The 27,102-nt window shown below is 45.5% G+C and overlaps 1 pseudogene; it reads right to left on the bottom strand.

The window, feature by feature from the left end:
• Positions 1-19,896: 19,896 nt before the first annotated feature.
• Positions 19,897-25,530, bottom strand: LOC139013518 (protein NipSnap homolog 3A pseudogene; annotated as a pseudogene).
• Between the last annotated feature and the right edge of the window lie 1,572 nt (positions 25,531-27,102).

The following is a 27,102-nucleotide window of genomic DNA, read 5'->3' as shown; positions in this document are numbered from 1 at the left end:
GTAGTAAATGCATCAACTGAAGCAGGCAGCTCTTGACAAGGCAGCATCTAGGGAGGAGGGGGAGAGGGAGGCATATACTATACCAGAAAGGATTAGATACGACCTCCAGGTGACTTCTGAATCCTGGGGAAAACCCGCCAGCAGCCTGACACGGTGGGATCTCCGCTGACTGCTTGCAGAAGCCAGTGAAACCTGCTGGGTCGCTTGGATTATCAAAGGTGGATACACAATCACTGCTTCGTCTGTAGGACCATCAGAACCACTAAAGCCACACACAGCTCCTTAGGGACACGTGTTCGCCCTGCCGGCCACCGCCAGCCCACCTCCAGCCCCCAGGACAGCTCGCCACCTTCCGCCTCAGCACGAACTTGTTAAATGCCACCCAGGTGCTGTGTTCAAGAAGGGCATAAAGGACGCGCAAAAGCAAAGGTGATGATTTCAAAATAGCAAAGCAGACAGCCAAACTAGACTGAGTCACCTTCCCTTTGGGTTTTTATAGTGGTGGGTTCAACTTTGAGTAGTCACCCACAATCAGACAAAGGGGACAGGGCCGAGTCTCAGGCAGTGTCTACGTGTAAGCAGGCAGCACAGCCAGGCGCTAGGACAGAGCCCAGACCTGGGGATGCGGCCCTCACTTGCTCCAGCCAGGATCCCTGCCCAGGAATTAGCAAAGCCCAGAGGAGGAGACAGTGGCCAAGCACATGGGCAGATGTTCGCTCCACACAAGTATATGATGGTAGATTCTAAGACAAGCCCCTTAGGGTCATGACCCCCACAACCAAGGGAGGGGACCCCTTGACCTATACCAGAGTTTTGACACAGCCTAAAAGGCTGACCACTCTCTTTTCTATGCGGGCCCCTGCTCAGGGTGTCTTGAGGCCCCTAGAGAAAGGCAGAGCCCTCGGGGCTCAGAGCTGAGGTCAGGGCCAGGCAGAGAGGACCTCCTCTGGAGGCCTCACACTGGACCGAGGAGCAAGCATGTCTGCTGCGTGCTGAGGGCCAGCAGCCTGCTCAGGGCCGGGAGCAGAGCGCTGGCTCTAACGGCTTAAAAGAACAAAATGACCCGGAGGATTACCTCCTGCTGCTGAGCTGCTTGTATGAGCGAGCACCTGCATCAGCCAGTCAAGACCCAAGATTTTCATGGCACGACTAGCAGCAAGAACTTCAGTATTGCCCCTCGTTCTCTCTCATAATTTAAGAAGGCTGGGGGGCGGGGGGGAGGTCCCTAGTGAAATCTTCAAACTTAACAACTGTAACTAAGATTATTTGTTTGTAAAATGCCGACAAAGAGAAATAAACTCTAGAACCATCTTGGAAAAGAAAAAGAGTTTCAGTATTCACTGAAACCCTTTGATGATGGGTCCCCAGAAAGCGTCACTGTGACAGTGGGTATTCAGGGGGCTGGAGGGAGGGCTGGAGTGGGGGGCTGGAGAGGGGGCTGGAGGGAGGGCTGGAAGCGGGGCTGGCTCCCAGGCTGTGCCAGTCCCACTCAAACAAGGCTGGGTGGCTTCTCCTCAGGGGGCGAGGGAGCGGGGGGGGTGGGGGGCAGTGAGAAGTAACTGATGCGTGGCCATTTAGTCTTTCCCCATCAGCTCCCGCAACAGCCAGCACAGACCGACTAATGGATTCTGGTTTTCACTCCCTCTAAATGATGTGGCCCACATTTTACACTACTGGATTTTTAGAGCCCACTTATCTCCTCATGGCAAGGCTTTAGTCCACTTTGCCCGAGGGGGTATATCACTACTCATAAGTGAGAGAAATTAATTTTAGTCTAACAATATGTCGAATGTGGACTCCGTTGGGCACAGGGCTAGGCACAGTCGTGAGCAAGACAAACAGTTTCTAACTGCCTGGAATTCACAGTCCAGAGGGGAAGACAAGCATGACTACACCTGTGATGGTAGGAAAGCGCAAGGTATATGAGGTGGCAGTTTGAAGGATAAATAATATTAATCCACCATTAATCTACATTTTGTTGTCCCATTTTTACTAAAAAATAGAGAAAAGAAAGGAGTTGAGAGGGAAGGAAGGAGGGAAGGAGGGAGAGAGAAAGAAAGAGAAGGAGGAAGAGAAGGAGAAGGGAGGAAAGGAAGAAAAAGAAAAGGAAATAAGGAAGGATGAAAGGAAGAAAAGAGAAAATATTTTTGAAATATTCTTTTTATTTCAGGGAAGAAGGGAGAGGGAAAGAGAGATAGAAACATCATTGATGACAGAGAATCATTGATCAGCTGCCTCCTGCACGCCCCACACTGGGGATTGAGCCTGAAACCTGGGCATGTGCCCTGACCAGGAATCAAACCATGACCTCCTGGTTCATAGGTCAACACTCAACCACTGAGCCACGCTGGCTAGGCAGGAGAAAATATTTTTTAACAAAGCATAAGGATATGTGACAATGGCACCCGGCCTTCGGGACAAGGATAATAGGGCGTGGTGAGGACTGTGGCAAACTCAGAGCTCGCCCCAGAACTATAGGAACCTCCTCCAGTGAATGATTTCCTAGTGTCACTGCAGGGCCAAACCTTCCGCTTTTTAAAGTAAAGCAGAAAAAGCCTGATTTATTTATGGTGACCTCTCCTGATTTTTAAAAGTTGCCCCGCATAAAATATTAATACACTCCATGCAGGCCAAAGCGCAGACCTCTGCCGGCAGGAGGCGGCCCACGGGGAGCCAATTTGCAGCCTCTGCGTTAAGTGGGCTCTGGAAGGTGAGGCGCTGGGAGCGCAGGGCCAGGCAGACCCCATTATCTCAGGCTGCGCTCCAGCACGGCCAATGCCTCTCCCCGATCCCACAGTCCTGTTTCTGCAGTACAAACGATGGAGCCTCTCACCTCAGCTTTGGCTAAGCCAAAGGGTTGTCCTTTGAGCAGGACATTGGACTAGGTTAGTGGTCGGCAAACTCATTAGTCAACAGAGCCAAATATCAACAGTACAACAACTGAAATTTCTTTTTAGAGCCAAATTTTTTAAACTTAAACTATATAGGTGGCTACATTGTTATTAACTTAATTAGGGTACTCCTAAGGCTTAGGAAGAGCCACACTCAAGGGGCCAAGAGCCGCATGTGGCTCGCGAGCCGCAGTTTGCAGACCACTGGACTAGGTGACCTCAAAGGTCCCTGCTGAATCTAATTGACAACCCACATGTAGAAATCCCGAGAATAAGGAAAGCAGAACAATGATCAAGCTGATGACGCATTAAGTACTCCATAGCCAGTGCGTTCATCTGTGCTGTCGGGTTTAAATTACTGCAAGTACTCGGTCGTCTCATTTATGTAAGGAAATGATGGCGGCATTAGGCACTCTGGATACACTATAAGCCAGGCCGCTCCTCTCTCCACCCAGTTTTCCAGTGCTTCTGCCCGAGCGTGGAGATGTGCCTAATAACACTAGCATCTCACTTTACTGACCGTAAATGGTACCCAGAAGGTGAGCACACGCAGCACGAGCCGGGCTGTGAGGAGATGGCCGTTTCTACTAGGTGTGCCACCGGGTACAATCGGGGTGGCTCTGACGTGGCCATGGTTTCTCCAGAAGCTGACAAAGGTCCAGAGAGAGAAAGGAGCTTCCCATTTTAGCAGAAAAGTATGCACTCACTAGGGACAACTTCAGCAGGAAACGAGGTCAGAGGTGTTCCGGGAGTTAGAATACTTTCACAGCCAAGGTGGACTGAGTCAGGCCGCTGGGGAAGTGAGTCATGTTTGAAAATGCAGGGAGGAGGCGAGAGGGTGAAATACAAGTCATTCCCAGGTTTTCCCTCCATGTGGCAGCCGGGGAGATTCAGGGGGAAGTGTGTGTGGAGTTCGATGAAGGAGATGGGAGTCCCCGAGACACCCTGCGTGGTAGCCTGGTATTCTGCCCCCCAAGGGGTAGGGGGCTGGCACCTTTTGCCTCAGGCCCCAACCTCTGTGGCCAAGGCCTGAAGGGCCTCCTCAGGGTAGCAAAGGCAGCGCTGGGCACTCAGCACCAGGCCTCTGCTCTTTGTGCTGGTCCTGCCTGATTTGCATTTCTGTGGACTTCAGAGGGACAGCCGGTCCACAGGGGGGCTTTGAAGACTTCCCTGGGAGGTACTTGGCACCTGGGCCTGGGCTGGAGAGGAGGGGCGGGGGCAGGGGAGGTAGCTGGGGAACCAGAGGAGGCCTGGAGCCTTTCCCATTAGCCTGAAGGGCCGGAGTTGGCTTTCCTGAACCAGGGCAGACAAGACAATTAAAGCTGTCTGCAGGCAGAGGAGGCACAGTGGGGTGCCTGGAGTCAGGATGGGGAGGCGGAACAGGGAAGGAAGGGAGAGAAGGTGGGAGGGAGATCCCATTTGGAAACAAGGAGAAGGCTTTGAACTTGCAGATCCCTCCAACTGAGGCAAAACCCACACCAAACCAGCCCCAGCTGGGTGCCCAGGAGTCTGAATAAATGCGAGGGGGTGAGCCAGATGACAGCTCCCGTCCTTAATGCATTCACCCCAAGGTGCTGCTGGGCATCTGCTCCGCAATTAACCAGGCTCTCCCCTCTACCGCCCTCCTCCTCCCCGCACTCCCCCTGTGGTTGCTGAACCATTTGCCATAATTATTCCCACATCTCAAAGGAGCCCTCTGAACGGGGTGTGCAGCTTGAGCTTGGCTCTTGGCTCGTCCCCTCCCTCCAGCTCTCCCATTCTGGGCTGGATGGCAGCTATCGCTATTCAGGGGGGAGGGGAGGGAGGGGGTTGGGTGCACCCCATCTCCCAGGAACACTGCAGTAGTGCATCCTCCTGATCGTGACTCATCAACTCAGTGTCTGCTCTCCCCTCGGTGAGACTCAGTGGGGCAGCAGGGTATCCGAGAGGGACATTCTCCATCACTGTATTGTGGACCAAAGGGGCCATATGCTAACCTGACTAGTTCAGGGAAGGCCTGCATGGCGGTTGTGCAAACTCAAAGACCTAAAATAACTACAAAGGATGGTCTGGAAATTAAATATTTGACTACACATAGGTTATAGTTGGTAGTCATGTCCTAGGCCAGTACTTTCCCTGACAAAGATCAACTTAGATTTACTGAACCTATTGTCTTTTTGCATCTAAGATAACATACCTGTGAAATGTCTGGCTAACTTGTAACTCACTGCATTTCATAAATACCTAGCACATGGTAGGTCAGTGGTTCTCAACCTGTGGGTCGCGACCCCTTTGGCGGTCAAACGACCCTTTCACAGGGGTCGCCTAAGACCACCTTGCATATCAGATATTTACATTATGATTCATAACAGTAGCAACATTACAGTTATGAAGTAGCAACGAAAATAATTTTATGGTTGGGTCACAACATGAGGAACTGTATTTAAAGGGCCAGAAGGTTGAGAACCACTGTGGTAGGTAGTCAATGAATATTTGTTGAATTTCTATTCTACAGATAACACTCCTGAGATTCAGACATGGAACTAACTTACTCTCTAGTCCTACTCTTCAGTTCCTAGGTCATACAGCTGGGAACTAAAAAGAACCACAATTTGAATTGGAGCTTTGTTGTGAGTTCAGAGATTTTTCCACCAACCCATCTACCATGGAGCTTCATGGTACATTATTTCATATTATATAACAACCGGAGTTCTATAATTGTGATTATTTCTAATTTTTTCTGACAGCTTCTTAATATATTCTACCAACTAATAATCATAAACTTGAGTTATTTCAGTTTTTATTATAATGAAAGTAATGCAAGCTTATTATAGAACATTAAAGGGAACAAAGAGAAAAGAAATTAAATCAATAATTCCAAAACATTTAAAACAAATATTTTCTTATAATATGTCCATATCTTTTTTTCATAATTGATATTAGCTTTATATAACTTGGGATTCTGGGTTTTTTTTTAACTTAATATTATAACATAAGCATTTCCCTACTTACTTCACTAATTTCTCTATATACTATTTAAATGACTTAAAATTATCATTTTACATGCTCAATAATCATGTTTTAATGACTAAACATTAATCCATTGTGTGGACTGTCCATTAAAAACATCCCCCCAATTGCTGGATAATAACAGTACAGTGAACATCTGGGTTTCTTTGTATGCGTTTTTTAATTTCAGAACACTTTTTAGAATCGTTTTCTAGGAGAGAAATTATTGAGTCAATGGGTATAAACATTTTCAAGGTTCTTGACACAGATTGCCAAATTACTTTCCAAATGAGTTGTGCTAATTCTTTTCCCCACTAATGCTGATTTAGATTTTCCCATCATTTTAAATTTGTTAATTTCTTTAAAATATACACACAACATAATGTTTTGAATTGCAATATGAGAGAAATGTTGGGAATGACTGAGTTAGGCTTCCTCCTCTCTCATTAGACATTAGGAATTGAGGTCTAGCCAGTTCAATGGCTGGCCCATGGTCACAGCAATTTGGGGGATGAGCTGAGAGAGAGCCAGGTCTGCTGACCCCCACTTACCCCCACTGTCTCCCAGGGACCGAAAGACAATTTTACAATCTATTTATCCGCTCAACAGTAGTGTTGCACAGTTGCCATCACTTGACATCTTAATTCTGATTATACCTTGAAGGGAAACAGCTTTTGAAATATCTGGACCTGGCAAGTAACTAATTCCCCTCAATGGAGAGAACGGGTGTTTCCTGATAACACTCGTCCACATGCCAGTGTTCTGCGGGGGACCTTGTATCTACTTATCACTTCCTCTTCCTGGCACAGGCCTCTGGAACCCTGCTAGTCCTGCCTGACTTGCACCTTGGCAGCTCTCGCTGCATCCTCCCCCGGGCCTCTGCTTCCCCATCCCTTCTCAGCACGATGGCAAGCCTACCTCATTTTCAACCTCAGGCCAAGCACAAGTGTTACTCCTGCCCATCTGCCATGTTGGCCCAATTTCCCTGATAGCTAAATAATTCCAGGCTCTTCCAGAAGGGTTGAGTGAGCCTCTTCTCCGAGTCTCTGCCTCGTTCTTGGTCACTATCAAAGCTGCAGTGGAGCATGCAGATGCACCACCACCACCACCCGCCCCCCCCAGGACCCAGGCGGCCCGTGGCTCATTCCATGCGTGGCCTGCACTGGGCTGCAGGAGGCAGAGAGTATACCAACGGAGTCTCCTAGTGACACGCCAACACCAAGACTCTTCCCTCCAGGTTATGGGATGTGCATGGACACGCAACTCATTCTACAACACTGCTTACATCAGTTCACTTCTCTGCCCAGAAGCCTATCCATGACCACAAGTTGAAAATGGTTAACGTGGGGAATGAAACCGAACCCCGGGCAGAGGCTCAGAGATGAGCTTGGAGGGAGGATAAGCAACTAGCTCTAGAAAGAACGAAAATAAGATTCAGTGACCCCCTAGCTGGTTTGGCTCAGTGGATAGAGCATCAGCCTGCAGACTGAAGGGTCCCAGGTTTGATTCCAGTCAAGGGCACATGCCCAGGTTGTGGGCTCGATCCCCAGCAGAGGGCGTGCAGGAGGCAGCCACTCAATGATTCTCTCTTATCATTGATGTTTCTTTCTCTCTCTCCCTCTCCCTTCCTCTCTGAAATTAATAAAAATATATTTTAAGATAAAGAAAAAGAAGATTCAGTGAATGCAAGTACTGAGAGATTTGACCCGCAACCTGCTGGTGGCACATCAGTCACTTTTTACTCTTCTTTGTAACTGAATGTAAAGAAGGCATTGAGGTATTTTTAAAATCTAGATATTGGAAATACTAATTGGAAGAGTCTGGTTTACAGATTGGGGGCTTGGCACGGGCAGCAGCGAGGGGGCTTGGAAAATATGGCAGGATGATAAGGCTGTGCGGAAGCAGGGCGGTGTGGGAAAGGCGGGGTTTGCTTTAAGAGCCATAGCTGCTATAAACTGGCAAATGGGTAAGTAATTTTTTCACAGCCAACCGTAAAATGAAACTTGTGGAAATAATAAAGTAAATGTTCTGTCTAGCCAGTGAGTCAAATTAGAGAAGAGCAGATTTTTTTTTTTCCCCAACCAAGCTTTAAAAAAATCAGTGTAGTTCGGTGGCCTAAGGATAGCCAGGAAGTTAATGGCACTTCAGGTTCTGATTAATGATCTATATCAGAGATTGGCAAACCACGGCCCACGGGCCAAATCCAGTCCCCCAGATTGTTTTGGAGGTTCACCAGAGAAGAATGGCTTTTACATTTTTAATGGATGGAGAATAAGAATTAAAAGAGGAATAATATTTCATGACATATGGAAATTATATATCTGAATTTCCGTATCCATAAGTAAGGTCTTATTGGAACACAGACACACTCATCATTTACCGAGTATCTAAGGCTGCTTTCCTGCTACAGTGACAGGGGGGAATAGTTTCAAAAGAGACCACATTGCCTGCAAAGCCTAAAATATTTACGAAATAGTACTACCTGGCCCTTTTCAGAAGTTTGCTGAACTCTAGTTACATGGTCCGACAAGATTAGCTCGGGCCCATTACGATGAGGTTAAGGCAACACAGTACACAGTACAAGACACGAAGCTGGCAGTGGGAAGAGGGCTTGGAAGGCCCCTGACCCAGCCCCCACTCCACAGAGTGTGCTGCAGGAGCCAACCGGAACCAAGGACTCACAGTAAGGAAGCCCAGGCCACAGTGGAACACCACAACTCTACCGATCGTGTTTCTGAGCTGAACTAAAACAATCCCACTCCCACCCCAGTATAGGCTTTCTTATCTATATACTTTTTCTGCATGAAGAGGGTGATAGCCACAGGCCTTCTTGATCAAAGGGTGGACTCCTTCCATCTTCCATAGGTTAGCACAGTGGTTCTCAACCTTCTGGTCCTTTAAATACAGATCCTCATGTTGTGACTCAACCATAAAATTATTTTCGTTGCTACTTCATAACTGTAATGTTGCTACTGTTATGAATCATAATGTAAATATCTGATATGCAGGATGATCTTAGGCGACCCCTGTGAAAGGGTCGTTCGACTGCCAAAGGGGTTGCGACCCACAGGTTGAGAACCGCTGTGCTAACCATTTGGCCTTCACAACCTCTTCAGCAGGTTGAAGACTCTATGGTAGCAGGAAGCATACGGTGTTCAAGCAAATGAGAGAAGGACACTGTGGCTGCATCAGAAAGAGGTGCCATGTACCATGAGGTGAGGCTGAGGAGGCAAGCACTGGCCAGACTTCTTATGGCCTTGTCAACCATTTTAAGTGACTGTGTCTTTAAGAGAATTAGGAAGCATGAAAGCGCTTTCAACGTGAGAATGGCTTTTTAAGGTTCCTAATTAGAAAGGATTACTCTGGCTGCAGTGTGGAAAACAGGTTGGGGAAAGTCAAGGGCGCCACAGGAAGGCTAGCTAGACAAAATGGGAGACCCTTGCCGCTTGCGTTCGCAGAGGCTGCTGTGGAGGTGTAGAGAAGGAAATAGTTATAAGAGCTATTTGCAAGGTGAACTCATCAGGATGTGTGACTGGTGTGGTATGGGGCTGAGAGGAAGATACCACATATGACTTCAGGATCCCTGCCCATTTAGTGGGATGAGGTGATGAGCATGACATTGTGCAAGAGGATGTTGATGCCCTTCAACCTGAGACCACTGGCCACACGCCCGCAATGGAACAGAGCTAGGGTAATGATCTGCTGCAATAAAGGAGAACGCACATGCTAGAAGGGGCATGTTATATAGGGTGTCCCAAAATTCACGCAAGAAGTAATTTTGACAGAAAACACAAGTTTATAACTAAAAATTGTAAATTTTTTATTGTTTCTTAAAGTATACAGTATAGGGTTATGTATGGAATAGCACATCGGGTAAATGGCCTCCACAGCTGTGCTGGCACATATGCAAAGCCGTGGTCTTCATTGGTCTTCATTGTCCCTGCTCCTGGGCCATAATTGGTATTTGGTAATGCTTATCAAATTGAAGGGATTGAAATCAAAGGGCAACAGATATTAGAATCTGATTCAATAAACCAAGTAAAATTAGGCTTTTATTTTTTGTTGTTGTTGTTAATGCTCACGCAAAATTCAAATCTTGCGTGAATTTTGGGACGCCCTATAGAATTTGGGCTTCTCTTAGGTAATTTGGGCAACCATACAAGGAAAGGGAGCTTTTCTCGACTTTGGATGCCGTCGGGAAGTGGGGGTAATTCCATGGTTGGGCAACTTCATAATTCTTCCCTAGAAGCCCATAGGGATGGAGTGAGGCTAAAGCTGCGACCAGGAAAGACAAATCAATTGTCTCATGTCATCCGGGATGGGTGATGTTTGGTCATTTTTGTGGTAGGGACAACATTTATGTTTTTATCTGTGTCCAGACACGATTGCGGAATGATCTTCTTTGTGCCTTGTCTGAGTGGCCTTGCCTGATGTTGGTGTTCTTTGAAATTATTTATATTCAACAGAGGAACAGCACAGCCTAGTTCTAAATGACCGGAAGCACCTAGCAACGCCCCAACCCAATGGCCAGGACCAAGTGAGATCTGGTTTCAGGGACGCTTTCCTCTTTCTCAGTCCCCCCTTTTGGCCAAGGACAGATGGAGTTGGGCTGTGGGACGTTCATCTAGGACACTCAGATTGTCACCATTGCTGAGCTTTTGCTGCTTACGAGGTTGAACAGACTATAGATGTGGCGGGGGAGGGAGGAGAGACCAGGGTTTGTTGCTGCTGTTCCCCTTGTTGCAGGGCAAGTTGCTTACATCTGACAAGACAATGGCTGCATAGTAGCATTTATAACCCTGGACAGGACCCCTCAGTCAACAGCAGCACAGGTAGTTACCTAAACAAACACAAAAACGGTCACTCGCTCTTGTAATAGACCCTGAAGATGGAGCCACATTACAAAAACTGGCACCAAAAACATGTCCCAAATTCCACCGGTGTCTGCTTTTTCTCTGTTTCTCTTTTTAGCCTAATTATAGACTTACGCTTAGGTGCAACAACAAGTGTTTGCTATAGCATACATTTCCAGTTGGCGAGCTAAGAAGAAATTAAGGACTATGTGATTGTCCTGGCAGGACTTTAGCCAATGAATTTAAATTTGAACTGGCTTGTTGTGTTTCCAGAGCAGAAATTGGATCATTTTTAACATCTGATGGGGTCAGAGATAAGAGATAAGAAGTTCCACACCATCTTTCCCACGTGTATTACCCTGACTCTGGAAATTACGGCTTGCAGAGCAATGCAAGAAGAGGGAGCCAGTTCTCCCAGGTAGCCTGTCCTTGCCTCCTTCAGGACATTTCTGGGTATTCTTTTCAGGAAACCTGGTCAATCCATGGCCTGGCCCCTCATTTCCTCTGGTGGGAAGGAAGGCGGGGTGAGTGCAGGGAGGGAGTTTGCCAGGGATACGGGGCAGACAGCGACCCTCTTATGGGAAAGGGGCTGGCTGAAGCTGTTACAGTTCAGGGTGAATTTTGCTGAAATTATCCCCTTTGAAATTATATATTCGAGTTGAATGTTTCAAACCCCTGATTGATTGCTCAAGTAAAAGCTGTGATAACAGTGGTTGGTGTTGTTCAAGAGGCTGAAAATGCCAGCTCTTAGGAAAATGACAGTTCTTTGAGAAATAATCAGGTTCAGTGCACATCTCTCTTCACTATGAAGATTATCACTGAGTTCACAAAATTACCTATGATGGCCATTTCCCCCAGCACCGGAGGCCCTTCACACTCACTAGAGATCCTGTGAAAAGGGCGGAAGCGTTTCATTCTAACCTTCCGTTGTTGTCCATTACCCTGTCACCAGCCCTTTCATCACAAAGCATACTTTTCTTGAAAATAAATCCCTTCTGTATTGTTTGAACTTTTCCTTTCTGGCAAGTAGAGGTTTGGATTAGATGACCTCCCAGTGTCCCTTCATATCCTTGGAATTCTATGATTTTAGAATTCCTGATCTGGAAAGAGTTAAAAAAATATATAGTATGAGGTTCTTTCTGCCACACATGAAATGAAACAGTGCTGATGGCAATAACCGTGGAGCAGAAAGGTGATGGTGCTAATGGAGCTGCTACTGCTGCTAATAGTGAGAGTGGAGAATCGTACTTTGGTTAGGGGAAACATAGGGTATAAGAATCATTTAAATTCAGTTTCCAAAAAACTTGATGAACTTTGGTTCCCCTTACTGGATGTTGAAAATGAAAAATCACAAATTCACAAAGAGAACATAGATGCTTATGTTTTAATAGTCGTAAAATAGGAGTTACATGCAGGACCTAAGATAATGTATTTGAAATCAATTGAAGTACCAATATTTTTTTATTATCTCCCTCTCCTCCCCCCCCGCCCCCCCGCAAAAGCCTTATCTTATTCTCACCAACATAGAATGTCATAAGCCTAAAAATCTCAGAAACTTACCATTTTCTTTAGGATAAGGTGAGCATTCACTTTCTCCAAATGAGGCTACATTTGGAGGCTACATGCATGTAACTAAGCTGACACTTATACATGGGACCATATGGGTGTATTGATAATTGGTATAATGAACAGCTCCTTGTTACAGATATTGAAGAACAAGATTATTTCACCACACGATGAGCAAGTACAAGGACAGACCTATCTAGCAAATGATGGAAATGAATTTAATAATAAAAACCCACTGCTCATCTGAATTTCAAGGAAACTCTTCCTGCCATCTGTTGTTGTTGCATTTTTATCGCCATATTTGCCTGCTTTCCTCCCGAGCCCAGTACTGCTAAGCTCTTCATACAGAATAAGCTGGAGAACAAAGAGATTGGAGGTAGGGGAGTGAATGCAAAGGCACTTCACCATCTGCAGACCTAGTGTGCCATCTTTACCAGCAGGGTAGACACCAACAGTACACGATGCAATGCTGGACTTCTCCAAGGATGCTTTCATTATGGGAAGAAGGACAAAAAAGTTCCGGGGGGGGGCGTGACCTGGGTAGGCTCAGAGATCACAAGGGCCATCAGGTAGAGCTGGTTGGCCATGCCAGTAACCCACTGCCCCCTATTCACCCCTCAACACTATGCAATTGAAACTCAGAGGTAATCATGTCTAAAGACTGGGACTGAATGGATCTGCCCAGAGGAAAAACAATGCATAAAGGCATCATCAACAAATACCAGTGAGCCATTTATAAATGTCCAAAGCCTGGGACAGTATTAAAGGCCATTGGAGGAGAAACAGGATTCTCATAAGTGGAGAGTCAGGCATTGGTGGTGGTGGTGGTGGTGGTGGTAGTGGTGGGGCTGGTGGTGGTAGTAAGGAGTTATTTTGGTATTTATCAATAGAAGAGCATTGAAGACAAGATACTTAAATGATTATGGGTCCAGGTGGGCCCCACCCCACAAACTTAGAGAAAGTTAGGTTAAAGGGACTGTGAATACAGGCAGCAAGCAAGCGCTCCACCATCCTCCAGGAAGCTGATGTGTTTGGACTGAGTTCCTGGCAAGGAGAAAGGGAGATCTTCCTTTGGGTTAAGCTCAGTGCCCAAGGGTGTTGCAGTCTGGCTTCCCCAGAGAAAGAATAACCAGGCCAATGGGGCTCAGACCTCGACCAGGATAGACAGAGAATCTGGATCCCTGTAGAGATATTCCATGAGCTCCCTATGAAAAACCAGAACTCCTAACAGTAGGCCTTGACAGACAACTTTCAACTCAGAGAAGACCTAAAGGACCATCATGTTTGGGCACCTGGCAGGACCCACACAGGACCTGCAGCAGGGTTTCCCCAATCCCTGTGCTCAGCAGGGATGTAAACCAATTGGAAAACACTTAAAGATAGGCCAGATAAGTCACACCTGGATGCTCCTGCTCATGGCATGCGGCCATGGGGGTGAGATCAGTCCCTGAGAAGATAGGCTAGTTGTTGACACAGCCCTGTCTGGTTGGTTACTGGAGAAAGACAGTTTCTCAGAGCTGGAGCGGAAAATGGCCTGGGGCATGGAGATACAGTTCTTGAGAATTACCTGGTGCAATTCCTTAGGACATGCTGAAAGTGCAGGTTCCTGAGCCCCTCCTTGGAATTAGAGAATCAGGATCATTCAGGCTGGGGTCCTGAAATTAGCATTTTTATTAAGCACTCAGGTGCTATTTATCATTATAGAGCCTAAGAACCTCTGAGAGTTGAGAATGGCTATAAAAAAAGGTTTGGGGAGTATAACCAAAAGCCAAGACTAATTCCAAAGGTATCAGATACCAATCACTAGATTGGGCTGCCAATTGATTAAGGAACCAAGAGGGTAGGGGGAGCTCAAAACTGACCGACTGACTGTGAGGAGGAAGGGTCCACAGACTGATCTGAACCAACATTTGTCCAGTACCTTGGCATGTGTTTTATACCATTTAATTTCTCTCAATTGTTCTCATATTAAAGATGAATAAATTAAAGGGCTTAGGTGGGGGTAGAGGATTGAGAAAAAAAAGAGAAAAATTCATGGACATGAACAACATTACAGTGATTACTAGAGGGAAAATGGTTTGGGGGAGGTAGAGGAGGGTATAGGAGGATAAATGGTGAAGGATAGAGACTTAACTTGGGCAGTGAACACACAATACAGTGTACAGATGATGTGTTGTAGAATTGTGCACCGGAAACCTATATAATTTTGTTAACCAGTGTCACCCAATAAATTCAATAAGAAGGAAAAAATAAAAGTTTATTTTTCACCAAAAAAATAAAAGATGAAGAAATTAAGATTCGGAGAGTTTAGAGAGCTTGCGTAGGATCATAGACAAAATAAAGAGAGAATTCGGGCCTTAAATGCAGTCAACCTGACTCAACACTGCATTTTTTTTTTCAATTACACCACAGTCTGCCCTTTATATGCCAAACAGGAATTACACACGAGAAATAAATTCACTCGTAATATATTTTTAAATACTGAGCATATATTATCTTTCATGATCTGGCAATACACTTCAAAACTGAAAAAGATTGCCCTAATTGGTTTGAGCGTCAGCCTGCGGACTCAGGGGTCCCAGGTTCGATTCCGGTCAAGGGCATGTGCCTTGGTTTCGGGCACATCCCCAGTAGGGAGTGTGCAGGAGGCAGCTGATCGATGTTTCTCTCTCATCGATGTTTCTAACTCTCTATCCCTCTCCCTTCCTCTCTATAAAATATCAATAAAATATATATTTTTTAAAAAACTGAAAAAGATTTATTCAGATGTAGAGAGAAATACAAAATGTGATATAAATCAATGGACGACGTGCGAAGTTTGAGGCATGTGCGATGGGCACCCAGGCAGGAGCCTCGCCAGACAATCAGAGTCACTGAAGAGGCTTCCTGAGGATACACTGTTCTGAATGAGCTCTGAAGAGTCAGTAGAATTTTGAATAAGTTCAGCCTCACATTGAGCCTCGGTTTAAATAGACTAGACTCTTCCAGAAATCCATCTCAAATATTACTCTTCATAAATAAGAATAGTTATCGAAGGAAGAGAGAGGAATTCCTGAACAAAGAAAAGTTTCTCTGTTTATAATGACCAATTCCTTGATAGCCCTCAAAGAATAAAGAGGGCTTTGTTAAGCAGTTGCTGTGTGCAGAACATGATATTAACTCATAAAACATTTCAGGTTAGGCATTATTACTATCCTCAATTTTAAAAGGACATAAACATGGCCAAGATGTAAGAACTTAGGCCCTGACATTCTGATGACAACGTGCGCTGTCTAACCACGGGCTATGCTGATGAGATGGCATGGTTGGAGATTTGGGGGTCCTGGCGTGGTCCCCCTCACTAAAAGAGAAATGTTATGAAGATCCTTCGTGACAAAGGACCTGGTATTCCTGGGGGCATAAATATTATGTTTTGAAAGTTAAGGGCATCAAGCTATCAGTTTTTTAGTAAATCATGTGAACAGACGATCGAGGAGATACCTGTTTATCTGTCTCTTTCCATCTGGTGAAACCCCGGAGGAGTTTCTCGCACTGGAAAATGTGTTTATTTCACCTCTGAGCAGTGTTTTGTTCCCTTGGTCTAGGAGCCATGGTCGGCAAGCTGCGGCTCGCGAGCCACATGCGGATCTTTGGCTCCTTCAGTGTGGCTCTCCCACAAAATACCACGTGCAGGCGCGCACGTACAGTGCGATTGAAACTTCGTGGCCCATGCGCAGAAGTCGGTATTTTGTGGAAGAGCCACACTGAAGGGGCCAAAGAGCCATATGTGGCTCTCGAGCCGCAGTTTGCCGAGCCGCAGTTTGCCAACCTGTGGCTAGGGAATAGTCCTGAAGGGCACTGACCTTGTTTTAAGAGTTTCTTCTTGCCGAAACCGGTTTGGCTCAGTGGATAGAGCGTCGGCCTGCGGACGCTCTAAAGGGTCCCGGGTTCGATTCCGGTCAAGGGCATGTACCTGGGTTGCGGGCACATCCCCAGTAGGAGATGTGCAGGAGGCAGCTGATCAATGTTTCTCTCTCATCGATGTTTCTAACCCTCTATCTCTCTCTCTTCCTCTCTGTAAAAAATCAATAAAATATATTTTTTTTAAAAAAAAGAGTTTCTTCTTGCGACCTTCCCTGACTTTAATCCCATGGGTTAGCCTTCAAGGCCTCATATTTTAAAAGCTGGATTGACTGAGTGCCTGTCACTGACAACCTGTCTTAGAGAATAGTGCACACCCCCAGTTCCCTAAGAGGGCTGGGGGCACTTGAATAGGCCACTCAGGTGAGGGCTCCAATGATTCGCCGAGAGGCAACCAAAAATCAATGGTAAAAGTTCCACTGTCCCTATAATCTGATCTCTTCTGGCATCAGGACTCTGAAACCATTCCCCCCTGAAGTTTTCATGTGTTTCCCCATGGAATGACTTTCCAATCTTAGCCTTCTTGGCAATGTTTTTCAGCGACTTCCTCTTGTGCATTTCTGTAGCCTTGTTTATCTCCACAACCTTTTCACTTTTGTTTCAGCTAGCCTGGGTTATGTGTGGATGCTGGTGCTTCTGGCATTCTCTGCTCTGTGTTTATACAATGCCATCCTCAGCATTAGAATAAGAAGAGCGAACATTTATTACGTGCTGCTTATATGCCAGGCGATATTCTAAACAATTACATAAATGTACTCATTAAATCTCTGTAACAACCCCATGAAATAGGGCTGCTTTCCAGATAAAGAAATGGGAACACAGAATGCTCCAGCCATTTGCCCAAGCTCACAGACTAATCTGTGGCACAGCAGGACTCTGAGTCAGGCTGCTGAGCTTCAGAAGCTGTGTGCTCAGCCAGTACGCCCTTTACCATCAGAGTGTCTGCACTTCCCCCCTAATGTTACCCATTGTAGCTTTAACTTAGTCACGCAAGACTATCAACTCACATGTATTACACATATGCTGGAGTAACAGTTTCCCAAAAGATCAAAAACATTATTCAGGAAGTAACAATAATGGCTACCCTTTATTGAGCTAATGACATTTTGCATGCTTCATTATTTTAAAAGCATCCCTGCAAAGTTGTTTAACTGACCCCATTATTAGCCCTCGGAGGGCCATGTAGATTGTTCAAGATCATCAACGGGTCTGTGGAGATTTGAACCCTTATCTGCCAAATTCAGAGCCCCCCCCACCCCCTTGCAGTCTTCTTACTAACCGTTACAACCAGCCTAGGACAGTCAAAGAAACACTGATAAAGCAACCATCATCACTGTAGAACTTATAACAGCCAATGAAAAAGAAAGCATTGACTGTAATTAGACATAAATTCTAGACTTTGGGAACAAGGTGGTTTCTAAAAGTTCAGAGAAAAAGTAGGTATGACTCCTTGGCAACACTATGACCTTAAAAATGGCTAAAAGAGGAAAGAAAGTTCACAGAAAAGAATTCTACCAGTGACACATGTCTTAGTCCGTTTGGCTACTATAACAAAGCCCCATAGCCTGGGTGGCTTCTAAACAACAGAAATATACTTCTCACAGTTCTGGAGGCTGGAAGTTAGACATTGGGGTACCAGCAAGGACCCTCTGCCAATTTGCAGACTGGCGCCTTCACATCGTATCCTCACGTGCCAGAAAGAGAGTGAGCTAGCTCTCTAGACTCTTCTTAGAAAGGCACTAATTCCACTCATGAGGACTCCTCATCACCTCTCAAAGGCCCCATCTCCAAATGCCATCACATGGGGGACTAGATTTCAGCACATAAATTCTAGGGGGACACAAACATTTAGTTCATAACCACAAAAGACATTGATCAAGAAGAAAAAAAAAAACAGTGTCTTAAAAGCAAACAAATAGGAAAGCTATGCAGAGAGCTCTCTGATCTCAGATTTTAAAAGCAATGTCTGAAATATGAAAGGCAGCCCATGTAACCAAGGAATACAGCCCTGTCATGATGACACCAGGAGAAACAGATTCCAGGCTGCACAGAGGCTTAGAAAGACAGTTGAAGGCACTGAGAGGGGGCTTTGAATGGGGCTCGGGGCAGGAATGAAAGTGAGGAATGGAAAAGCCCATGGTTGGGCAAGTGGTGTCATGTCGAAAGCTAACAGAAGGACAAGGCAATTCAATATTTCTTTTTCTACTGAAGAAAGTGATCTTCAAATTGGGAACTTTACAACAAATATGGCTGGTAGAACATTGAACCCTAAGATAAGCAAGGAAATGATAAGAAAATACCCAGTCACTCAAATGAGTTCAAGTCCACAGGCCAAGGTGAACAACATCCTACTACGCAGAGGAAGGTGTGGGCAAGGAGTGCTGGAGGATTTGGGGGGTTGGGGGGGAGGAGGTTGTGGTTAGAGAACAGAAATATGCTCCATTTTTTAAAAAATAGGGAATGGGTGCATTAGGAAAAGGTGAAAATTATCAAGACCTGGCAATAATTGTTTATAAATATGTAGACTTTTATTAGGGCCAGCATTTTCGTAATAATAAAGATCTCTCTAAAACAAATAGATATCCCAAAAATCTTTGTTAAGTAGTGATTGAAAATGAAGTAAAAATTAGTAAATTAACTATAAATGAACACATTTCAACATATAAACCAAGCCTTTGAAAGTTAGTTACTAGTGATTAACATGAAAACCATAATTAATACAGTTGATACTGTACTTTCCCAAAGTAAAGAAATATACTTAACTAATACTTTTATGAACCACTTTTGATATTACAAAATAAATTTTACTGAGCAAAAATGTGTTTAAAAAATTTCAGAAAAGCCCAGCTGGCATGGCTCAGTGGTTGAGTGTCAGCCTATGAACCTTGAGGTCACGGTTTGATTCCAGGTCAGGGCACATGCCCAGGTTGTGGGCTCAATCCCCAGTGTGAGGCCTGCAGAAGGCAGCCAATCAATGATTCACTCTCATCATTAATGTTTCTATCTCTCCCTCTCCCTTCCTCTCTGAAATCAATAAATACATATATATTTTAAATCTCTGAAAAAAAAAGACATTAAAGAGAAGCTATAGATATAGAGATAGAGATAGATAGAGATAGAGATAGAGATAGAGATAGAGATAGAGAACTAGTGTTAAAATATTGCCATAGGTGTGGAAATGTAACCTCGTCATTTGAATATAATAAAATGTTAAAAAAGCAAAGGATTGTCAAAATACAGAAGAAGAGTTATTCTGAAACAAAATTTAAAAATCAAGATCACACTGGGGGGTAGGGGAGGGTAGGGGTTTGTCAAGGGCGGGGGGGAAAAAAGGACACTTATGTAATACCCTTTGTAATACTTTAAGCGAAAAATAAAAAAATATAAAAATAAAAAAATAATAAAAAAATAAATAAATAAATAAATAAATAAAATAAAATAAAATAAAAATCAAGATCATGTAGTGGCAACTATTTCTAATGTGTTCCAGATACTGAAATACTGTGGGGGGAATGGACAGAGATATCTCCTGAAGTGGCGGTGACAAAGGACAGAGATGGCTTTCAAAAATGCAAGGTCCACAGCTAATTAATGTACCACCTCCTTCACATAAAATGAGAATCTCTTGGGAGGATCGAAGCCCCTTTGCAGACGTATCTTAGAGCTGTTAACAAAATGCTTCACACATCAGCAGAAAACTATATCAACGCTGAAAATGATGTGGGAATCAGAAGCATATTCAACTGTGACACGGGGTAGTTGACATTTTCCCAAATAGCCACCGTGAGTCTGAGATCCTCAAGACACTGATGTCTCCCAGGTGCATGACTGTCTGAACTCTCATTTCACCAATGAGCATGAACTCTGCTGGGTGCTTCAGATTCTGGGTGGAGATTGCCAATTAGTTTTTCGCAGCCTAATTGGACATGGGCATCAAGTGCCCTTTTAAATGCGTCACCCCACAGAGCTGGCCCACCTGGTTTAATTTGGGAAAAGAACCAGTTAATAGACTCTTTTTGGAGAGTTTTCTCTTGTGCACCACAGTCCTGCATAAGTAACCTCAGAACTCTTGTCTATCCACAAGAGCCAAATTTAGAATGAGAAATTGTTCTTGGCATTCCTTATATTTACCCAAGCCTTTCTAAACTTCAGTTCATTGAGCAAAGCTTGTAAACATGAAACACCTTATTCATTCTGCCTTCAAATTCTGTACTTCAGAATTCAACCAATTCAGAGTGAGCTGTTCAGATAAATGTTTTTCTTAATGTTTTCCAGAAACTCGTTTATCTTTTGATGGTTTATGGCAACAAATATGAAATTCATAAACTGTTTCATCATATTTTCCAAGGCCCCTCCAGAGCAAAAGATAAGTATATCAGAGGGGCATGTGGCTGCATGGTTGGACCCCTTAGAGGATGAGCATGGTGTGGCTTCAGGTGCCCAGGAGGGCAGCCAGTAGGTGGTCTTTCTGGGACTCCCCCTTTTTGTAAAAATAGTTTTTATTGATTTCAGAGAAGGAGGAGAGAGAGAGAAAAACATCAACGATGAGAGAGAATCATTGATCAGCTGCTACCTGCATGCCCCCCACTGGGGACTGAGCCTGCCACCTGGGCATGTGCCCTTGACTGAAATCAAACCTGGGACCCTTCAGTCCACAGGCAATGCTCTATCCACTGAGCCAAACCAGCCAGGACTAGGATTCCTCTTTTTATAGCCTCCCTACTTCAAACCAAGACCTGGCCAATTTTTAAAAGATAATGATTATCAAGGTAAGTATTAAACATAAATATTTGTGCCAACATGATTCTTATGAAACAAGCGTTCCCAAACTAATCTTGTTTCCATGTTGAGAAGTTATCAGGGGAAGGCAATGTTTTCCTTGGTCCAGATTCCAAGAAGACATTGTCAAACTATCTCTATGGATAACATGGGTAAACATGGACTGGTTGACAGTGAAGTAAAGTTTTCTTAACTAGTTGAATGGCTGGATAAATATGCAGCTGATAAACTTGATTCTGTCCCCTGGAAAGTAGTGTGGTGGTGGGGGGTGTTCATCTTGCAAAAACCATATATTTGGCACATTTTTAATGAGTCATTTGGGTACAAAGAAATCAGATAGGTGATTTGTTGTTGTTAATCCTCATCCAAGGATATTTTCCCATTTACTTTTAGAGAGAGTGGAAGGGAAGGGGAGAGAGAGAGAGAAGCATCAATATGAGAGAGATACATCCACTTGTTACCTTCTGCTCGCACCCCAACCAAGGCTGGGAATTGAGCCTGCAACCGTGGTACATGCCCTTGACTAGAATCGAACCTGGGACCCTTCAGTCCTTGGGCCAATACTTTATCCACTGCGTCAAACCAGCTAGGGCTGATATGTGATATTTTGATATAATTGCTTTGAAGATATTTTGACAGCCCTGTAAAATGATCTAATTTGAAGAAATTTTTCTAAAGTGCCAATTAACATAACTATGTATATGCTCACTTCCTGATCAGCCCATTTCTGAGTGAATTTTAGAGGTGCAGGAAGGTCAAATCCAGTGATAGGCTGAAGCCTTGAGTTGTTCTCTGTTGACCTTGTTAGGAAATAAAAAAAGGTTTTTACCATTTGATGCACCCATTTCAATATGAACAAATCAAAACAGTCACAGCAAAATTCTTTTCCAGACCTGGTTTTCATACATTCACCTGCATCACAGGTTTTGGAACTCAGCAATAAGGATAGATCTCTTCAGCACACCATGGGATGATGACTTTTCAAGCTGGTACTAATTCATTGTGCTTCTAATATTTTTTAGGACAAAGAGACGGAGGGATAGCTGTGTGCCTGCTTTAGAGTCAATATTTGATTGATCTCAACCAAGCAAGACAGTGCCTTCTTGCCTACAAGTCAGGACTGCATATCATCCCAGGTTATTTGGTTGTAAGCAATAGAAATAGACCCTGGCTAACCGAAGTAAGAAAGGGTTTTATAGAAAGGACACTGGATAGTGTTTGCAATAGCAGAAAAGACATCCAGGTCTTAGGAAGACCCAGAATCAGAGCAGCTTGCAGGGATGTCAGTAGATGAAGCCAAATACTATTTCTGCAGAGAGGTGCCATTGACAGCCCCAGTTCCACCAGCCATCTGCCCAAGTTCCCTCAGCATCTCTGCCTAAGTTTCAAGGCTTGACTCATGTGCCCTCCCCTGTGACCAGGGATGCTGGGGTCATGTGACAGACAACCCAGCCACAAGGATGGAAGAGGGCAACTTCTCCAAGGGAAAAAGAAGAGACCGTTACCAAAAGAAAGGGACAATATGCTAGGAAAGCAAGAAAAAAGTAGATCCACTAGAGACCTGAACTTTAGTCAAACACTCATTTTTTAAAATACTTCACCTGTTTCCTGTAAATAAGGAATTTAGTTGACTACAAGCTCAACAGGAATGTCTACAGAGCCTGGGTGGTCCCAGCCTCAGTAAGACTGTCATACTACCTGTACCTTCAACCTGGTCCCCGTTCTGCCCCTGAGTGGCCCTCCCTCTCAACCTTCTCCAGCTCTAGGAATGGTAGCTGCTTCTTGCAGTTACTAATGATGTATTATCTCACATCTGCCTTTTTGTTCCTTCTCTCCTTCTACAACAATCTAAGAAGCTCCTGTATTCATTTCCCTCCACTGTGTGTGTTGAGAGTGTTTTCCTTTCTGGGTCCTGACTGATGCAAATGCTAAAAATCCAGGTGACATCTACAGCAGGTGGTGAGGGAGTTTGACACTGTGTCATACTCGGAATGTGTGTCTTGTATGAAGGAAGATGTAGGGACTGTTATAACGTAGGGAAAGTTGAAGAGCTTTCACCTGAAAAAGGCATTATACTTATCCTGTGTTGTTCCAGAGGGTAGAACTATGATTAGCGAGAGAAGTTTCAAGGAAGCAGATTTTAGCTCACAATAAGGAATGGTCCTCTCACCACTTGAACTGCCCACAGTGAAATGCCCTGGGCAGCTTTTGTTGGGAGTTAGTCAAGCAGAGGATTGGTTTCCATCCATCAGAGACCCTGGAGAGGTGCCCACCACAGTGATATGCTGGGCCTCTTGAGGCCACCAAATCCCCCTGCAGAATCTGTAAGTTTTAAAGATCTGGTAATTTTCTATTGGACCTTAAGGATAAATCGGGGATGCTTAGGGACCTGCAGTAAACAGTAACAACTATTTTCCAGGATTTATCTTGGTCCCCAGAGTAATTTTAAAATAATGACCCTTCCTCTAAGACGGACGAAATCCAACTTCCCACCATTCTACACCCCGCTGAAAGCTGACACCCATTAGGAGAATGATTCTCTTCCTTTGCTTCCCCCTCTCCCTCCACTGGGTCCACTCTGTGCCCAGAGGACATTAGAAGGAGCCAAAGATGGCCATGAATGGAATTAAAGGATTCTAGTGTTCTGAAGAGAGTTGCTCAACCTTGTGACTCTTGTCTGATGGATCCAAACCTCTGAATCCTTCTATGGCAGGCTGAGTCTTTCCACATCATCCCTGGATTCACAAGGGATGGGCCTACAGTTACATGGGAACCAGACAAGACATCAACGGCTTAATGAGATTATCTTCCTGTCACTTTGAAAATCCCACCACCCTTTTAATTCCTGCTACAGCTGTCAACAACTGGTGCACATCTGTACAGCACACCCTTCTGATGTTTGGGGCACACATGATCAGCCTCAAAACATCTGTTCTCCATCTACCAGTTTTCCTTTCCTAGAACAAAACTGCCTTTGATCGATCACATTGTGGCAGTTTGGGGTTAGGCGGGGAGAAAGCCATTTCCTCTTGAGCCCTGTTAAGCCAAATATAGTGACATGAAATTCTAGCCTCTAATATGCTCAGGAAAGGGTAACTTCTGGCACACTGAAAGAAGCATTCTCTGACATTTTCCAATGGGAACATGGGGGACAGAGGAAATAGAATGATTTACCCATGGTCGCAGGACCAGATATTAAACTGGAGTCCAGGGACCTAGTCCTAGTCTCACTCAGCACAATCGTATTGCTCCCAGTGATCCTCCATTACAAGAGAGAAAACCATGGAATTACTAGTAAGTGTCTCAGTGGCTCAGCCTAGCTTCTAAGTAAGTGAAGGTCAAAGCAGGGCATCAGTAACCTGGAGGTTGCACCTTTTGCCAATACAACTGCTGTGAATGGTTTTACTTCCCATTCTGTTTCCCCTTAATTTGTCTCCTTATTCTTTCCATTTGTCTCATGTCATGGGGTGATTGCCCAGACACAGGGAAAAACACCCAAGAAGTAGTGGGCAGAGCCTGGCATGCATATCAGCAACCGCACAACCACCATGGTTGAGGGACTCTAGGGTGCAAAACACCTTAAAACACATACATGCTTGCATGTCCAAAAGTCCAACAAGGGCAACGAATAATTTTGATTTGAACACCATCCTCTTCCTCAAGCCTCTGGGTTATCCTCCTCCTTCTGCCCCCACTTCAGGCCTCTATGGCCATGTTCTCCCAATGAAAAAACTGTTGGTTAGTCCCTGGACTGAAGGAGCAAGGCTGGGTGGAAGGTGATGCTAAAAGTGAAGCAAAGGGCAGGACCATAGAGTATCACGGTGTGGTGGGAGGTGAGAGGTGGGGAGTGGAGGGACAGGGCGTTCTCCCATGGATGGGCCCACCTATGGATCTACGCGGGTCTTCCAGCTCAGGTGATGCTCGTGCAGCTCTGCTCTCTGTTTCTTCTTCCTCTGACCCCTCTCTCACCACCCCTGCTATTGTTCCCCTCCTGGTCCCTTTATGTTCCTCAGCCCTCTCTCCGCCCACCCCCTCCAGTCTGAGGCAGCCACCTGGGGACCCTGCTGTCCAATAATTAGCCAGAGCAGCTGCTCAATCAAACAAGCTCCAGAGATCTGCAGCTGGGAGAGAGAGCTGAGTCCTGCCTGGAGGAGGGGGAAGCCAGGGAGGCCCACCGAGCCTTCTCAGGTGGCCAGATGACACTTAATTAGGCCCTCTGCTCTGGAGGCCTCACCAGATGGGCAAATGCCTGACGCCTTAGGAGCCAGCAAGACGCTGCGGGGATCCCAGTGTGTGCTTCCCTTTCCAGCTGCCTCTGGGGCTGTGGGGGAGGGCAGTTAAAATAGTAATTGGCGCCCGCCTCCGGTCAAAGGGCCTCGCTTTTCCCTGCCAGGAGGGGTGATGCTCTGCTGTGCACCTCCCCCCCTCCCCCCCCCCCCCCCCCCCACTCACCCTCTCAGCAGCTGGGGTCTGCGGTGTTGATGCTGTTGATTGAAAATACTAGGATTTGGATTCACACCAGAGCTGTTGGCACTGGGGACATTTTCCTCCATCTAAACAACGCACACCATGAATACACAAAAGGCAGGATCCAACCAGAAGAGAGACATGGAGAAAATGCCCGGGTTTCCTTCCTTCTGTCTCCCCAGCCGGCAACACTGAGCTGGAAACGGAGTGGCAGAAGGAGGGTGAAGCCGTTAACGATTTAATTTTGACAGATGGCTGGTTCTGGGCAAGAGAGAAGTCAGGAGTCAGCCAGCAGGGAGGGGAGCGGTGCAGAAGGTGCGGGGTTGGTACTTCAGAGCGCGGCCGGTGATGCAAGAGAGCACTGCCCTGTGGGTTCTCCCAGCCACCCCCTCCACATGCCCAGATCTGCAAGATGGAAGGCCATCAAAGGCCAGGCAGGGAAGCAGACCTTACGGCTCCCTCCTGCCCTAAAGGGCTGGTCTCCCGTCACCCCACCGAGCATCACTGGAAATGATGATAATGCCGGCTACCAACATGGAAGGGGAAATGCAAGAAGCAGAGCTAAGAATGGGCCACATGCCCTCTTCGCCCTTCCCTCGTCCTGACCTCCCCAACACTGTCCTTGCTGACAAAGAGCACCTTTGCCTTTTGACGAAGAGGCGGGCATCTGCGGTATTCAAATCCTTATTATAGAAGCGTAAAGGTCGGAGGGACACAAGGAGCCTCTCCTGCCTGCCACCACCGATTTGTGACACCCTAGAAGCGTCCATACGGACTCAGAGGAACAGCGTGTGTCTCATCCGGTGGTTTCCTCTTTTACCGTTGGAAAGTGAACTCGCATCAGAATTGGTTTCGCCTTATCATCACCCGCTAGCCCAGTGGTAATTGTTTTGTAACTATTCTATGCAGAGAAGCTTCCCGAATAAAATGTAATAAAGCTGAGGCAACAAGCACACAAATCATGTACTGTAATCTTCCTTATTTACCCTTGTTATTAACGTCCCTTGTTTGTGGGACCGCTTTGTGCACGGGCAGGCTGTGTATGATTACATTTTTGGCCAGCAGAGGACCAGGCTGGCGGCAGGGTGTCTTTGAGCAATCTCGGCTCTCTGTGGTTTCTGGAGTATAACATATTTTCTGCAGGTTTTGGCTGAGACGGTGGACATTAATTGTTTATTCTCCTCCAAAAGCCATCTGCTAAAACGCAGAGTGCCTGGAAACCTGGGGAAACAGCGCCATCTAGCAGCCCTTGCTCTAAGTGCTCCTACGCTGGGCTTACTGTATTGTTGCCTGGGACCGGTGGTGGGAAAGACCCACGGTTCTTTTGAGGTTGACCAAGTTGGAAACAGGCTCTCCATAAATTCCCCTCAGTCATCAATGAGCACAAGCGCTTTGCAACAGCGTGGAGTCCATTTATCTTCAGAAAGGTAGCTCAGCTTAATGTTCTGGATGCATAAATAAGGTTTCCTACAATAGCATTAGCATAGAGCACTTTGTCCATAAGACGCTTTGTAGCTACACATTCAGAAGATGAGAAAACAGAGGCCATGGAGGAAAGGTACCTGTTCAAGGTCACACAGCTAGCTCGTGACTGAGTCAGGCTCAGAAACCAGGACCAATCCCACTGTTCACAGAATGGGAGCTACCCTTTTTCAAAG

This window comes from Myotis yumanensis, unplaced genomic scaffold, assembly GCF_028538775.1.
Source record: "Myotis yumanensis isolate MYYU_CA2020_CCGP unplaced genomic scaffold, mMyoYum1.0.hap1 SCAF_7, whole genome shotgun sequence".
Lineage (NCBI taxonomy): Eukaryota > Metazoa > Chordata > Mammalia > Chiroptera > Vespertilionidae > Myotis > Myotis yumanensis.
Note: the sequence above shows the minus strand (reverse complement) of the source record. Positions and strands in the feature narration are given on the sequence as shown.